Raw genomic sequence first — 18,247 nt, 5'->3', positions numbered from 1 at the left:
GCTCTCAGTAACCTTTCAGGACAGACAAACAAAGGATACCACACATGCACGCACTATTTAGATAACACTGAAAGTATATACCTGGACAAATGCAGGAAGAATGTGTACCTGGGCCATCGTCGATTTCTTCCGACCAACCATCAATGTCGAAAGAAAGGCAAGCATTTCAAAGGCGAGGCAGATCACCGGAAGAAGCCTGCCAGGCGTACCGGTGATCACGTACTTTCTATGGTCAATGATTTACACGTAATCTTTGGAAAGGGTCCCGGCGCACTAGCTGTTTCGAATGACGCTGAGGGACACGCACCCATGTGGAAGAACAAATCTATATTTCGGGACCTACCCTACTGGAAAGACTTAGAGGTCCACTCTTCAATCGACGTGACGCATGTGATGAAGAACCTTTGTGTGAACCTGCTAGGCTTCTTGGGCGTGTATGGAAAGACAAAAGATACACCGAGGCACGGGAGGACCAGCAACGTTTGCACGAAAAAGACAGCATGCCTCCGAAGCAATATGAAGGTCCTGCCAGCTACGCTCTTACGAAAGAAGAGAAATAAATCTTCTTTGAATGCCTGCTCAGTATGAAGGTCCCGAATGGCTTCTTGTCGAATATAAAGGGAATAATAAATATGCTAGAGGAAAAGTTCCAGAACCTAAAGTCTCATGACTGCCACGTGATTATGACGCAACTGCTTCCGATTGCATTGAGGGGGCTTCTACCGGAAAACGTCCGATTAGCCATTGTGAAGGTATGTGCATTCCTCAATGCAATCTCTCAGAAGGTGATCGATCCAGAAATCATACCAAGGCTAAGGAGTGATGTGGCGCAATGTCTTGTCGGTTTCGAGCTGATGTTCCCACCATCCTTCTTCAATATCATGACGCACGTCCTAGTTCATCTAGTCGATGAGATTGTCATTCTGGGGCCCATATTTCTACACAATATGTTCCCCTTTGAGAGGTTCATGGGAGTCCTAAAGAAATATGTCCGTAACCGCGCTAGGCCAGAAGGAAGCATCTCCATGGGCCATCAAACAGAGGATGTCATCAGGTTTTGTGTTGACTTCATTCCTGGCCTTAAGAAGATAGGTCTCCCTAAATCGCGGTATGAGGGGAGACTGACTGGAAAAGGCACTCTTGGAAGTGACTCAATAATATGCAGGGACGGATATTCTTGGTCTCAAGCACACTACACAGTTCTACAGAACTCTACCTTGGTGACCCCGTATGTCGATGAACACAAGAACAGTCTGCGCTCCAAACACCCGGAGCAGTGCGACGACTGGATTACATGTGAACACATCAGGACTTTCAGCAGTTGGTTGGAAACACGTCTCAGAGGTGATAACACTGTTTGTGATGAGATGTACTTGTTGTCCAGGGGACCATCTTTGACTGTATTGACTTACAAAGGATACGAGATAAATGGGAATACATTTTACACGATCGCCCAAGATCAAAAGAGCACCAACCAAAACAGCGGTGTCCGCTTTGATGCAGCAACCGAGAAGGGAAAGGACACATATTATGGTTACATAGTGGACATATGGGAACTTGACTACGGACATGATTTTAAGGTCCCTTTGTTTAAGTGCAAATGGGTCAATCTGTCAGGAGGTAGGGTACAGGTAGACCCACAGTACAGAATGACAACAGTGGATCTGAAAAATCTTGGGTACACTGACGAACCGTTCATCCTAGCCAATGATGTGGCACAGGTTATCTATGTGAAGGACATGTCTACCAAACCGAGAAAAAGAAAAGATAAGGAAGCGAATACATCATACGATGAGCCAAAGCGCCACATAGTTCTTTCAGGAAAAAGGGACATCCTGGGAGTGGAGGGCAAGACAGACATGTCTGAAGATTATGAAAAGTTTCGTGAAATTCCTCCCTTCAATGTCAAGGCTGGCCCAAGCATCCTGATAAACGATGAAGATTATCCATGGTTACGGCACAATAAGCAAATGACGCAAGGGAAGAAAAAGTGAAGACTTTCTCCCGCAACTATTATGATGATACCATGCCAACTTTGTAACACACGAGTATGCTATGCCAACTTTTTCAGAGTTCATTTGAAAACTATGAATTTAGGTCGAATTTTCTCTATAGGTGCATCTATGTTCATTTTTTTAGTAAAGTTAATCACAAACTTGTGATTCACACAAATTTCAAAGAATTCAAATTTTAACTATTCAAATTTGAAAACTAATGGCACTAACAGAAAGTTTATAATTTTTCTAAAACTAATGGCACTAACAGAAAGTTTATAATTTTGCTGACCTAAAAGCAAAAAGAATTAAAAAATAAAGCAAAAAAAGAAAAGAAAATAAATAATACAGAAAACAAAACAAAAAAACTAGAAAAAAATAAAAATAGCAACAATAAGTATTTTGTTGTAAGTAGAAACAAAATAAAATAAATAAAGCAACAAAGAAAACAAAAAATCTAAAAAAGTGTTTTCAAATTTGAAAACTAATGGCACTAACAGAAAGTTTATAATTTTTCTAAAACTAAAAGCAAAAAGAATTAAAAAAATAAAGCAAAAAACAAAAGAAAATAAATAATGCAGAAAACAAAACAAAAATAGGGCTCGCCCCTGGCCCATGACCATTAGTCCCGGTTTGTGCCACAAACCGGGACTAAAGGGTTAGTCCTCGTTGCGCTCAGAGTTTAGTCCCACCTCGCCAACCGAAGGGCGCCCACACCGGTTTATAAGCCCGTCCCTCTCTGCCTTGTTGAGCTCCTCTCAAAGTGAAAATAGATGCCCCTATACAGGGAATTTGACCTAAATTCATAATGAATTTCTCTGAAATTCATAGAAATTGATTATGAATATAGGTCGAATTTTCTCTATAGGTGCATCTATGTTCATTTTTTAGTAAAGTTAATCATAAACTTGTGATTCACATAAATTTTAAAAAATTCAAATTTAAACTATTCAAATTTTAAAACTAATGGCACTAACAGAAAGTTTATAATTTTTGTGACCTAAAAGAAAAAAGAAATCACTAAAAAACTATAAGTATTTAGTTCTAAGTAGAAATGAAAAAATAAATAGCAAAAAAGAAAAAATGCCTATAATATTTATTATGACTAACTAAAATTACCAAATTGAGTATAATGATAAAACACAGTAATATTAAATAGGAGGAAAAAGAATGACTCAAAAATCAATTTTTATAGTAAAGTTATTCATAAACTAGTGATTCACACAAATTTTAAAAAATTCAAATTTAAACTATTCAAATTTTAAAACTAATGGCACTAACAGAAAGTTTATAACTTTTGTGACCTAAAAGAAAAAAGAAATCACTAAAAAACTATAAGTATTTAGTTCTAAGTAGAAATGAAAAAATAAATAGCAAAAAAGAAAAAAAATGCCACCTACTGGGCCAACACGGCCTGAATACGACTAGAAACCCAACCATGGGCCAGGATTCAGGCCCGCAGCAGGCCCAGTAGGCCCACAGGCATTGCAGTGTCCCATTAGGCCCGTAAGCCTGCAGTTCAGAGGAGTTCGAAAGGGAACACAGAGCAGGGCTTATAAACAGGTGTGGGAGCTCTTCAGCTAGCGAGGTGGGGCTAAAAATCCCACCGCACTGCACCGCGGCGCAGGCCATTGGTCCCGGTTAGACGCACGAACCGGGACCATAGGGGGGCATTCGTACCGGTTCGTGGCATAAACTGGTACGAATGCCTACCTATGGTCTCGGTTCGTGCGACAAACCGGGACCAATGGCCTCTGCTTCCCGCCCTTTGCGCTGCCGAAATGAGACCTTTGGTCCCGGTTGGTAGCACGAACCGGGACCATAGGGGGCATTGGTACCGGTTCGTGCCACGAACTGAGACCAATGCTTCATGTATATATACCCACCACTTAGTGGTTTCAGTTTACATCGCCCATTTCCCCCCGACACCGCCGAGCTCATCGCCGTCAGGCTGCCTCGCCGTCACCGCCCACGCCGTTGCCCCTGCCCCGCCCCGAGCCCACGCCGATGCCATCCGCCGCCCACACTGTTGCCGTCCGCCGCCCCCGCGCGTGCCCTGCCGCACCCCCTGTGCCCCCGAGCCCGTCCGCCGCCCCGGAGCACGCCCTGCCTCGCCGTCGTCGCCGAGCGCACCGCGCCGTCGCCGATCCCGAGCCCGTCCTCGTCACCGTCGCCCCCGACGCTGGCCGCTTGCGTCTCCTCCCCGATCCCGCCGGGAGAGGTAGCTACCGCCCCATCCTCCCCCCTTCCTTCCTTCCCCTGCTCCTTTGCAAAATATTGATATGATGAAATTTTTGTTCATATATACTGTAGAGTTGGGGAGAATATAGCTCCTTTGCAAAATATTGATATGATGAATGAGGGGGGTCATGTGTATGTATGTATGTGTATATGCATATGTAAATATTGATATGATGAAATTTTTGTTCATATATACTGTAGATGTATGTATGATGAATTTTGATATTTTTTTTGTTCATATATAATGTAGATGTCTATGTATGTATGGAATGATATCGATGGAAATATGTATATAGAACATTCGTAGAAAATATGACGAATCCGATATGACCAATGTCCCCCTCCGGTTCACTCGGGAACACTAACTCTCTCGGAGAAAAAAATGTTATCGGGGAGAAAAAAAAGTTCTAGGATCGTCAAGGGGTCGAGAGGGAGTCGAGGGTCGTCGAGGGGTCGACGGTCGAGAGGGGGTCGACGGTCGCCGAGGGTCGAGAGGGGGTCTAGGGTCGCCGAGGGGTCGAGGGGTCGAGGGTCGTCGAACATTAGAACATGAGAGGAAGAAGAGGATAAAAAAAGAAGAGGAAGAAGAAAAAAAGAGGAGAAGAAAGAATAGAGACCCCTCTTCTTCTCCTCTATTCCTTTCTTCTCCTCCTCTTTTTTTCTTCTTTTTTTTCTTCGACACGTGGGGGGGTCGATATACCCCCTCCCGATAACTTCAACACGAGGGGGGGTTCGATATACCCCCTCCCCGATAATATTATTTTCCCATGTACGTATGTCGTGTCGATATAAACTCCCAATAACTTCAACACGTGGTGGGGGGGTCGATATACCCCCTCCCGATAACTTCAACATGAGGGGGGTCGATATACCCCCTCCCGATAACTTCAACATGTGGGGGGGTCGATATACCCCCTCCCCGATAATATTATTTTCCCATGTACGTATGTCGTCGTTGTCGATATACCCCAAACCCTTGAAGCGTTGTCGAGGCCACCCCAAACCCTAGAGAAGTAGCGTCGAGGCCACTAATTAATATTAGTTCTACATTTGCCACTAATATATCCATCTCTCATGTTTGAATAATAATTGCCATGTTGTAAATATTTGTAGAAACTATGGACACCGCCCGAGACGAAGTACAAGAAGAGTTGTTGGGGGACATAATCGCACGAGGAAGTGATGCCGTCTGCTCGTTGTTTCTCAATGACACTGATGGTCTGGAAGCAGCTGGCTATGATTATGATGGCTCCGGTGACCCAATGGCGGTGCAAGAAGGAGACCGTGAGGACGGCTCCGGTGACCCAATGCCGGTGCAAGAAGGAGACCGTGATGACGACTCCGCTGACCGAACCGAGTCCGGCCAGGTATATATATTAGTTAAGCCTGTGCTGACTAGCTAATTGATGCATTCATTGTTTTGGTATGTACACATATTAATTAAGTCTTTGTTCTTTTTTCTAGCCCTCCGGATCGAGCACAACTTCGGTAAAGAGACGAGGCCCGAAGAAAAAGTTGAGCTCGGATGAAAGGTTTGAGATCATAGCAATCGCGCCCGACGGCCAACCGATTGAACCCATCCGGACAAAGAACGCATTTGTTGCTCAATGCGGGGTTCTGGTTAGGGACAAGATCCCGATCAGCATCCAGCAATGGTTAAAGCCGGCTACAGAAGACCCTGAGGTGTCTTATGTCAATGATATGCAGAAAAATGATCTTTGGACTGAGCTGAAGTCAAATTTCACCCTACCGCCAGAGGATGATCCGGAGAAGCCAGTTAAAGAGCAATTAATCAAGTCTTTTGCTCTTAAGAGGATGGCAGACCTATTCAGGAGGTGGAAGAAAGAGCTGAATAAGTTTGTCGATAAAAAAGAGACACTAGAATTCAAGGGCAGATATGAGAAGATCAGAGATCACTGGCCCGCATTTGTGGCCCACAAGACATCGGAAAAGAGTAAGAAGATGTCGACGACAAACAAGCAAAATGCTGCGAAGAAGAAGCATCACCATCGCACGGGGTCAGGTAGCTACCTCATAGCCCGGCCTAAGTGGGCCAAGGCTGAGAATGATCTGGTTGATAAAGGGATCGAACCAGAGACAATTAACTGGCTAGACCGTTGCCGGACTTGGTTCTTCGGGGCTGGCAGAACCTTGGACCCTATATCAGGGAAGTGCGTTTGGATGGACGAGCAATTGGAAATACCAGTCAAGAGGCTTCAGCACTATATCGAAGCAGCGTAGCAAGGGACGTTCGTTCCAGACAGAGAGAACGACGAGCTCACAATGGCCCTTGGGAATCATGAGCACCCTGGACGGACATGAGGCACGCCAGGCTCCATTTCGTGGAAGGCTGGGTTTTCGGACATAGACGGTTACAAATGCCACGAGAGGAGGAAGAAAGTGGAGCAGACCCAACTGCAGGCGCTGCACGCTAGGGTACAAGCGATAGAGGAACGAGAAGCAAATCGCAGCAAACGAACTGCCGAAGCTTCCCCCGAAGCTACCCCACCATCTCAGCGGAGAAGCAGCGTGGCTTCCACCGAGCTGCTTCAGCCGGAGCATGTCTTGACGGGTCCTGCCAGCTATCCTGTGGATGCAATCATGGAGTCTCAAAATTGCCACCTTATGACGCAATGGATTAATATGAAGGTCAAGGCGGCTGTTGGCTCTATTTTTCCTACTGAACCCGGCGCAACTTTTCACTGCCGGCCGATTCCAGAAGGATATGCTAGGGTGATGGTGGATGAAATAACGAAGGGATTTGAGGACCTCCAGCTTGACCACCCTACTGGTGAAGGGGAGACTCGGCTGGGTTCTGCTCTGAAGACTCCATGCCTATGGCGGAAGGAGCTCATCAACCTTCCGAACTGGACGCCTCCGCCTCCTCCTCCTCCTCCGGCGAGTCAGGGCACTCCGCCTCCTCCACCGCCTCCTCCTCCGGCGAGTGACGATCAGGGCACTCGGCCGGCTCCTTCTCCAGCGCGTGGCGGCACTCCGCCTCCTTCTCCGCCTATGCCGGCGCGCCCGAGCAGCCAGCCTCCTCCTTCTCCACCTCGTCAGCAAGGGCGGAAGAGACCCACCGCCGCTCCGGCTGCTCCGGCGCGTCGTAGTCCTTCTCCTCCGCCTCGTAAGCAAGTAAAGAAGACAGCCGCTCCGTCTGCTCTACCGGCGTTTAGCAGTACAATCAGAGGCGGGAGGACATACAGATTCGGTCCTTCTCTGAAGACTCTAGAGAAGTTACCATCCAAAGGACCCTGGAGGAGAACGCCGAGATCGCACGAGAAAAAGTGAGGAACTTCTTTGAAGGGGTGAAAGCAAAGAAACATCCACCTCCGGAGGAGAAGGTAGATCCGGTGAAAGCGAAGCGCACTCTAGCTGCCCTGACAAAACCACCCAAGTCTTAGCCGAAAGGCAACTATGAGCGCATTATTGGAAAGGCATTTGCCGAAGCGGAGTGGTCGGGAAGTACTGTCAGTGATCAAAGGATGAAAGAATGACGAGCTGGGAAACAAATTGCCCAGCTCGGCGAACAAGCGAAGCAATCGTGCCCCCCGCTCAAGGTGCCTAGCGACATCGTCGCTAATGATCCGAGGATGGTGCCCGGTTATAGCATTCTTGGAGATTACCTGCCCGACGATGTACATTATGATTTCTTGGAGGTGTAGATACCAAGATACGAGTACAGGAAGCCTCTCATCAAAGATGAAAGATCTCTATCAACGATGATGCGAAGATTGCATGATTGGTACTTGAAAGTCTGCAGAGAGTCTGGGGGAGGAATACTTTGTATGGGATTGTTAAAAAGGAGCATGACCTCGTTGGAATTGAAATGTTGTCTATTCCATTTAAGGAGTTCTTTCAGTTTTTCAATCAATTGGCCCTCGATAAAGCAACGGTCACCTGCTACTGTCTGTAAGTAGTACTACTTCTGTCATTAAGTCTCTCTATATAGCTCAGCTCTTTCATTGCATGTATTTATAATTATCCTCACTATATTATGCAGATTGAAGATCGTCGAATTGAAGAAAAGACAAGTCGGTGATATTGGGTTCATTAACATAAATCTCATAGATGCAACTGAGGTTAAATTTCATGCCGCAGATACCGAGGCCAACTTGCTACGATCATTGGTAATAAATGAAAACAAAGATATAATACTCTTTCCTTACAACTTCAAGTGAGTGTTACTGTCTTGTGCATATTCGGTTTCCCTTATATATTAGTCAAGGTTATAGTAATGTAATTGATGAGTTATGCATGCGTGCGCAGCTTCCAATATATTCTCCTAGAGATTAAGCTTGAGTAGGGAGTAGTAACTGTCTTGGACTCTAAACGAAAAGATCCCCAGGAGTATGCGGACATGACTCAAATGCTCGAGAAGTAAGTTAAATCGATCATTATCCACCATATCAGCAACTTTGTTCATTTCTGATATCAAGTAATTGTTTTCTTTGTCTGGTAGGGTTTGGAGAAAATTCACCAAAAAAGCTCCGGGACTGCCGAAGAAGCTGAAATCTAGACACCCGAAAGTAAGTACTATAGTAGCATGTTCCGCACATCTCCTAGTGATTCAAGCGCTAGTTTCATCAATACCATTTGGCATTCTTGCTTATCAGTTTGATTGACCTCTATTTCTTGTAAAGTGGTTGTGGCAGGAACAAGGGAATGATTTCTATGGATACTATGTTTGCGAGTCCATCCGCCACACGACCTGTGAGCGGGGCTACTCTGACGAACAATATGAAGTGCGTAAATAACAATATTCACAATTTTATTTTATTACCATCATTTGTGTTGAGTTTCATTCATTCATATATATATATATATGTATTGACCCCCTTCTTCAAATTAGATGTTTCCGATGCGGGATGAACTCCTAGCACGAGCTCGCATGCGAGCAATTCAAGAGGAATTGGCGGCATTCTTTCTTGACCACGTGATCGCTGAAGACGGAGAATACTATGTGGACCATGCGTCCGTATGTTAGTAGATTATATTTGTAAGAGATAATTATTGTATATATGTAGCCGGAAGTGTCGGATAGATATACGAGAACTTGTTGTTCGACCAATCTCTCGGAGAAGGAGAGGTGGTTGATATCACTTCTCTCTGTATGCATATATGTTCATGACGATCTTCTGTTTCCTTCGTTTGCTTACTAGCTAGCTAGCGTCTCTAGTCCTCTCTATACGTATGTATAGTACGTAGCGTCGACCAAGCACGGACATAAGAGAGGACACTTCTCTCTATTAATTAGCTAGCTAACACAATATATGAAACACCTATATTAACCCCCCAAAACCCCCAAACCCCAGCCACAGAAATGCTGACGCGTGGATGCCTATTAGTCCCGGTTGGTGCCACCAACCAGGACCAAAGGCCCTCCTGCCTGGGCTCCGCGCACAGGCCACGTGGAGGCCCATATGTCCTAGTTCTGGACTGAACCGGGACTAAAGGGACAGGGCATTAGTAACGACCCTTTAGTCCCAGTTCAGGAACCAGAACAAAAGGCCCTTACTAACCGGGACAATAGGCCCGTTTTCTACAAGTGTAACCTACCCCACGACCGAACCCTAACCCCCTCCTCGAGTCGCCCCACTCCCCCCACTCATTCCACTACCGCTCTGCCCCCTCCTCGATCCAGATCGGATCGGGCGTTCGCCACCGCCGCCGCCCGGAGCCACCCCGCCACCCGCCGCTGTCGGTGCCGCCTCCCCTTCTCCGTCACTCATCCTCATCCTCTTCCCCACCGGATCGCCCCGAGCTCGGAGCCGCTCGACCCCGATGCTGGCACCTCAACCGAACGGCACAACCCTCCGCCGTCCTTCATCGCCGGCGACACCGCCGCCACCTCCCCGCGCCTCTCTGCCTCGAACCCTACACTACCCTGTATGCCCCGCGCCCGCCTCCTCTCCCCTCTATCCTCGGAGAGCACAACCGCACCGGCTTCGCCCGCCGCGCTCTCGCACGCTCTGCAGCCCCCGAGCTCGACCCCGCCGCCCCCTGCACCTGACCGTGCGCCACTCACCGTGGCCACCGCCCCGCAGCCTCGCTCACCACGACCTCGTCATGCTCACCGCGCTAGGTGGCTGCTCGCCGCGCCCTACATCCGCCCTGTCCCTTCGCGCCAGCTCCCGCCTCTGCTCCCGCACGCTGTCCGTGCGCTTGCCCGCGTGCGTGCACTACCCCGTCTCACCAGCGCTGCGTCGGCCCGCGTTGCCGCACCCCCTCCGCTCCTCCCGTGTCACTCGCTGCCGCCCAGCACACGCGGGCCAGCGCCTGGCTCCGCCCGGCCCTACTGCTCACCGTACCACCCTCCTGTGCCTGCTGCTCCAGCAATGGCCACCGCCACAACCACGCTGGCGCTGGACCCCGGTAGCCCGCGCCATTCGGGTGGCGCCCAGCGCCCTGTGCCCGCTAAGGGCCCCCTGGCCCAATGACATGTGGGGCCTACCCCTAGAACGTTATATATATATATATATATATATATAAATTAAAGAAATAATAATAATTAATTAAATAATTAATTAACTTAATTAATTTTGATTAATTAAACTAAACAACTAATTAATCATGATTAGTTAGTCTAGTCAGTGACGAACGGGACCCACACGTCAGTTTGACCCAATCAACACCCCTGTTGACTGCTGACGCAATGCTGATGTCAGCATGAACTATTCTGGATAATGTTGAATTAAAATAATTAAATAAATGCTAAAAATGATTTAAATATTTTAAAATCAATATAAAATAAACCGTAGCTCGGATGGGAAAACTTTGTACATGAAAGTTGCTCAGAACGACGAGACAAATCCGGATACGCAACCCGTTCGTCCACCACACATCCCTGGCATAGAAAACACGTAACTTTCCCCCTCCGATTCATCCGTCCAAAAACGCGAAACACCGGGGATATTTTCCTGGATGTTTCCCCCTTCACCTATATCACCTCATACCTCGTTAGGGCACACCTAGCACCACTACTTGTCATGTCATGCATCATTATGCATCTGTTTACATTGTATTCATTGTTTCTTCCCCCTCTTCTCTCTGGTAGACTACGAGACTGACGTCGCTGCTGGTGCCCTGATCGACTATGATGTTGACGACCCCTCTTTCTTGCCAGAGCAACTAGGCAAGCCCCCCCCCCCTTGATCACCAGATATCGCCTATTCTTCTCTCTACTGCTTGCATTAGAGTAGTGTAGCATGTTACTCCTTTCCGTTAATCCTAGCCTGATGCATAGCCTGACATTGTTGCTGCAGTTGTTGATACCTTACCTGCAATCCTAAATGCTTAGTATAGGATGCTAGTTTACCATTAGTGGCCCTACATTCTTGTCCGTCTGCCATGCTATACTATCTGGCCATGGTCACTTGGGAGGTGATCATGGGTATATACTTATATACATATTATATGATACTTGTGGTGACTAAAGTCGGGTCGGCTCGTGGAGTACCCATGAGTGATTCACGGATTGGGTCCGAAAGGACGTTTGTCCCGACGGCCCTCTGAGTGGATCTTTGTGGCAGAGCGACAGGGTAGGTTGAGACCACCTAGAAGGGAGGTGGGCCTGGCCCTGGTCGGCATCCGCGGTTATTTCAAAATAACATGCTTAACGAGATATGGGTATTTGATCTGAGTTTGGCCACTGGCCTATATGCACTAACCAACTACGCGGGAACAGTTATGGGCACTCAACATCGTGGTATCAGCCAAAGCCTTCTTGACGTCAGCGACTGAGCAGCGTGCGTCGGGTCGGACTGGAACGCCTGCTCTTGTATAAGGGAGGCTAGGTCTGCTCGCTGATGTCTACTGCACAACCTTCTTCTTGTAGACGTTGTTGGGCCTCCAAGTGAAGAGGTTTGTAGGACAGTAGCAAATTTCCCTCAAGTGGATGACCTAAGGTTTATCAATCCATAGGAGGCGTAGGATGAAGATGGTCTCTCTCAAGCAACCCTGCAACCAAATAAAAAAGAGTCTCTTGTGTCCCCAACACACCCAATACACTGGTAAATTGTATAGGTGCACTAGTTCGGCGAAGAGATGGTGATACAAGTGGTATATGGGTGGTAGATAAAGGTTTTTGTAATCTGAAAATATAAAAACAGCAAGGTAACTAATGATAAAAGTGAGCGTAAACGGTATTGCAATGCGTTGAAACAAGGCCTAGGGTTCATACTTTCACTAGTGCAAGTTCTCTCAACAATAATAACATAATTGGATCATATAACTATCCCTCAACATGCAACAAAGAGTCACTCCAAAGTCACTAATAGCGGAGAACAAACGAAGAGATCATGGTAGGGTACGAAACCACCTCAAAGTTATCCTTTCTGATCGATCTATTCAAGAGTCCGTAGTAAAGTAACATGAAGCTATTCTTTCCGTTCAATCTATCATAGAGTTCGTACTAGGATAACACCTTAAGACACAAATCAACCAAAACCCTAATGTCACCTAGATACTCCAATGTCACCTCAAGTATCTGTGGGTATGATTATACGATATGCATCACACAATCTCATATTCATCTATTCAAACCAACACAAAGTACTTCAAAGAGAGCCCCAAAGTTTCTATCGGAGAGTCAAGACGAAAACATGTGCCAACCCCTATGCATAGGTTCATGGGCAGAACCCGCAAGTTAATCACCAAAACATACATCAAGTGGATCAATAGAATACTGTGACGCCCTCGATTCAATCATACACTAATCATACACGCAAACGTGTACGATCAAGATCAGGGACTCACGGGAAGATATCACAACACAACTCTACACATAAAAATAAGTCATACAAGCATCATATTACAAGCCAGGGGCCTCGAGGGCTCGAATACAAGAGCTCGATCATAGACGAGTCCGCGGAAGCAACAATATCTGAGTACAGACATAAGTGAACAAGTTTGCCTTAAGAAGGCTAGCACAAACTGGGATACATATCGAAAGAGGCGCAGGCCTCCTTCCTGGGATCCTCCTAAACTACTCCTGGTCGTCGTCAGCGGGCTGCACCTAGTAGTAGGCACCTCCCGAGTAGTAGTAGTCGTCGTTGATAGTGGCGTCTGGCTCCTGGGCTCCAATGTCTGGTCGCAGCAATCGGGTATAGAAAGGGGGAAAAGAGGGAGCAAAGCAACCGTGAGTACTCATCCAAAGTACTCGCAAGCAAGGAGCTACACTACATATGTATGCATTGGTATCAAATGGAATAAGGGTATCATATGTGTACTGAACTACAGAATGCCGGAATAAGGGGGGATAGCTAATCCTTTCGAAGACTACGCTTCTGGTAACCTCCATCTTGTACTAGGAGAAGAGAGTAGATGGTAAGTTCACCAAGTAGCATCGTGTAGCATAATCCTAACCGATGATCCTCCCCTCGTCGCCCTGTGAGAGAGCGATCACCGGTTATATCTGGCACTTGGAAGGGTGTGTTTTATTAAGTATCTAGTTCTAGTTGTCATAAGGTCAAGGTACAACTCCAAGTCGTCCTGTTACCGAAGATCACGGCTATTCGAATAGATTAACTTCCCTGTAGGGGTGCACCACATTTCCCAACGCGCTCGATCCCCTTTGTCCGGACACACTTTTCTAGGTCATGCCCGGCCTCGGAAGATCAACATGTCGCAGCCCTACCTAGGCACAACAGAGAGGTCAGCACGCCGGTCTAAATCCTATGGCGCAGGGGTCTGGGTCCATCGCCCATTGCACACCTGCACGTTGCGTACGCGGCCGGTGAGCAGACCTAGCCTCCCTTATACAAGAGCAGGCGTTCCAGTCCAACCCGGCGCGTGCCGCTCAGTCGCTTACGTCACGAAGGCTTCGGCTGATACCACGACGTCGAGTGCCCATAACTGTTCCCGCGTAGTTGGTTAGTGCGTATAGGCCAATGGCCAGACTCGGATCAAATACCAAGATCTCGTTAAGCGTGTGATTTTGAAGTAACTGCGAACGCCAACCAGGGCCAGGCCCACCTCTCACCTGGGTGCTCTCAACCTGCCATGTCGCTCCGCCACAAAGTAACAGTCGGGGGCCATCGGGAACCCAGGCCCACCTCTACCGGAATGGACCCACCTGCCCCTTCAGCCCCCATCTCCGAACAGTATCATAAGTAATGTAACAGTGTAAAGTATATAGGATATGCCCGTGATCACCTCCCGAAGTGATCATGGCCCAGTAGTATAGCATGGCAGACGGACAAGAGTGTAGGGCCACTGATGGAACACTAGCATCCTATACTAAGCATTTAGGATTGCAGGTAAGGTGTCAACAGTTGTAGCAACAATGACAGGCTATGCATCAGAATAGGATTAACGGAAAGCAGTAACATGCTACACTACTCTAATGCAAGAAGTAGAGAGAAGAGTAGGCGATATCTGGTGATCAAAGGGGGGCTTGCCTGGTTCCTCTGGCAAGAGAGAGGGGTCGTCAACACCGTAGTCGTACTGGGTAGCAGCGGCATCGGTCTCGGTGTCTAGCGAGAGAAGAGGGGAAATAAACAATAAATATTTAAGCAAACAGATGCATGACGATGCACGACATGACAAAGCATGATGCTAGGTGTGCCCTCACACGGTACGAGGTGGTACCGGTGAAGGGGGGAAACATCCGGGAAATTATCCCCGGTGTTTCGCGTTTTCAGACGAATGAATCGGAGGAGGAAAGTTGCGAGTTCGATAGGTTAGGGATGTGTGGCGGACGAACGGGCTGCGTATCCGGATTCCTCTCGTCGTTCTGAGCAGCTTTCATGTACAAAGTATTTTCATTAGAGCTACGGTTTATTTTCTATGATTTTTCGAAATTTAAACAATATTATGGAATTATTAAATTTGAATAATAAACAGTGAAATACTTTTGTCACCTAATGATGTGCCAGCCACATTCAATGACATGTGGGGCCAGGTCAAAGTCAACAGCACAGTCAACTGTTGACTGGGTCAACCAGTGAATAGTGTGCGGGTCCCGCGTGTCATAGACTTAGGCATTTTTTATTTATCTAATTATTATAATTTACAATGGGGCCCACATGTCATAGGGTCTAGACTAACAAATTAATTAAACATAATAATCTTAACAGGGGGTTTGGGGGCTAACAGGGGGTCGAGCCCCATTGGCAGGGAGCCAACCGGCTTTGGCCGGCCTCGCGCACGCGGCCTCACGGAGGAGCAGCGGCGCCCCGGGACAGCTGCAGCGCTGGGAGTAGCGGAAGGCAGCGGCGGCGCGAGGTTATGTGGGGGTGGGCAGGGCCGCACAGGGTGCGCCCTGGGCGAGGCCGCAAGCAGCAGCAGTAAGAAGCGGCAGCAGAGAGCAGAGGCAACAGCAAAGCGCAGCAGCAGCGGCCGGAAGGGCACGCGCGGGCACGAGCGGGGGTGCAGCGGTGGCACTAGCGGCGGGGGCTCGCAGCAAGGAAACGGGAATAGCAGAAGTAGGGGTGCGTGGGCACGTACTGAACTGAGCTTATAGGACGCATCAGCCATGGTGGATGAGCACGGGACAACCCAATCGACGGCGGAATCGAACGAAAAAGCGGGGGACGAGGAGAGGCGCTCACAGCGGAGGTCGTAGGCGAGTTCGATGAGGCCGGGGTGGACCGGAGGTAACGGATCGACGGTGAGGTTGTGGTGGCTGAGCACGGAGAAGACGATGATGGCGTCGGCCACCCAGTGCCTCGGCTTGAGGCGACGCCCGGGACCGATTAAGTCGAGTGCAGTGGAGCTCCTTGACGCCCTCCCGCACGCCGGATATGCCAGTGGTCGTGAGAATGACGACGGGGCAGCGGTCACTGTGGGATCTCACAAGCTCAATTTGGCCCACAGAGGAAGGGGAACGATGGGGATCGAGGGGGGAATGATCGAGACGGGGGCTAGGGTTCCGGAGGGGCGATGGGAGACTTGTAGGCGCCGGGGGGGCGGGATGGCCGCCACGCACGACCACGGCCGGCGGATGGCCGCCACGCCACCCCCCCCCCCCCCCGTCTCCTGTAGCGAGTGGAAGAGGACAAGTGGGGGTGGGCTGGGCCTATTTTTGCTAAATGGGCCAGGGGTCCAGTAGCTTAGGTTCCTTTTTCTTTTACTACTTTTTCCATTTCCTTTTCTATTTAATTATTTAGCTACTGTTTTGTACTTTCTTTTGTATCAAAATACTTTTGTAAAATGTAAAACCTTGCCATATAATTACTATGCATTATTTTGCACTGCCACAAAAATTAAGTTGGGTTCAAAATAATTTATTAAGTTTGAGTTTATATTTAAATGGGATAAAAAGGTGTTGTTGGTCCACTATTTTAATATCCAGGGGAAATTTTATATTTTGAAAAGAATGTTAATTCTTTCATGAAAAATTGTTAGTGAATATTTGCAACCCACCGAACATTTTTGTTTTACCATTTGAAGAAATAATAATTTGTCTTTATTCTAAATTTGAATTTGAATCGGGTTTGAATCAACGCGAGATTAACGACAGTAATCATAGTGACGTGGCATCATTTGTAGAGGGTTACTGTAGCTTAATTATCCGGACGTCACAAATACCCCATTGTCATCACGGGTATCCCACGCAAGACATACATCAAGTGTTCTCAAATCCTAAAAGACTCAATCCGATAAGATAACTTGAAAGGGAAACTCAATCCATTACTAATAGCGGAGAACAAACGAAGAGATTATGGTAGGGTACGAAACCACCTCAAAGTTATCCTTTCTGATCGATCTATTCAAGAGTCCGTAGTAAAATAACATGAAGCTATTCTTTTTGTTCAATCTATCATAGAGTTCGTACTAGAATTAAAACACTGAGACACAAATCAACCAAAACCCTAATGTCACCTAGATACTCCAATGTCACGTCAAGTATCCGTGGGTACGATTATACGATATGCATCACACAATCTCAGATTCATCTATTCAAACCAACACAAAGTACTTCAAAGAGTGCCCCAAAGTTTCTACCAGAGAGTCAAGAAGAAAACGTGTGCCAACCCCTATGCATAGGTTCATGGGCGGAACCCGCAAGTTGATGACCAAAACATACATCAAGTGGATCAATAGAATACCCCATTGTCACCACGGGTATCCCACGCAAGACATACATCAACTGTTCTCAAATCCTAAAAGACTCAATCCGATAAGATAACTTCAAAGGGAAAACTCAATCCATTACAAGAGAGTAGAGGGGGAGAAACATCATAAGATACAACTATAATAGAAAAGCTCGCGATACATCAAGATCGTACCACCTCAAGAACAAGAGAGAGAGAGAGATCAATCACATAGCTACTTGTACATACCCTCAGCCCCGAGGGTGGACTACTCCCTCCTCGTCATGGAGAGCGCCGGGATGATGAAGATGGCCACCGGAGAGGGATTCCCCCCTCCGGCAGGGTGCCAGAACGGGGCTAGATTGTTTTTCGGTGGCTACGGAGGCTTCTGGCGGCGGAACTCCCGATCTATTTTGCTCCCCGAAGTTTCTAGGGTATATGGGTATATATGGGAGGAAGAATTACGTCGGTGAATCTTTGGGCTGTCAACGAGGTAGGGGGTGCTCCCATGGGGGTGGGCGCGCCCCCCACCCTCATGGGCAGCCCGGGACTCTCCTGGTCCATCTTCGATACTCTGTGGGCTTCTTCTGGCCCAAAAGTAAGTTCCATGAAGTTTCAGGTCAATTGGACTTCGTTTGTTTTTCCTTTTCTGCGATACTCTAAAACAAGGAAAAAACAAAAACTGCCACTGGGCTCTGGGTTAGTAGGTTAGTCCCAAAAATAATATAAAAGTGTATTATAAAGCCCATAAACATCCAAAACAAATAATATAATAGCATGGAACAATCAAAAATTATAGATACGTTGGAGACGTATCAGCATCCCCAAGCTTAATTCCTGCTCGTCCTCGAGTAGGTAAATGATAAAAACAGAATTTTTGATGTGGAATGCTACTTGGCATAATTTCAATGTAATTCTCTTAATTGTGGTATGAATATTCAGATCGGAAAGATTCAAGACAAAAGTTTAATATTG

General features: G+C 47.3%; 1 long non-coding RNA gene across 1 annotated transcript; it reads right to left on the bottom strand.

Annotated features, from left to right (window-relative positions):
• Positions 1–13,001: 13,001 nt before the first annotated feature.
• LOC147984191 (uncharacterized) lies at positions 13,002–16,092 on the bottom strand. The gene is made up of 3 exons (XR_015615037.1): positions 15,788–16,092; positions 14,636–14,710; positions 13,002–13,322 (listed from the first exon to the last, which is right to left on the bottom strand). It is a non-coding gene; the product is annotated as an uncharacterized LOC147984191 (long non-coding RNA).
• Between the last annotated feature and the right edge of the window lie 2,155 nt (positions 16,093–18,247).

The sequence above is a fragment of the Triticum urartu genome, chromosome 2A (assembly GCF_056163025.1).
Source record: "Triticum urartu cultivar PI428250 chromosome 2A, HENAU_Tu73, whole genome shotgun sequence".
In the NCBI taxonomy this organism is placed as follows: domain Eukaryota; kingdom Viridiplantae; phylum Streptophyta; class Magnoliopsida; order Poales; family Poaceae; genus Triticum; species Triticum urartu.
This window is presented reverse-complemented; position numbering and strand designations above follow the sequence as displayed.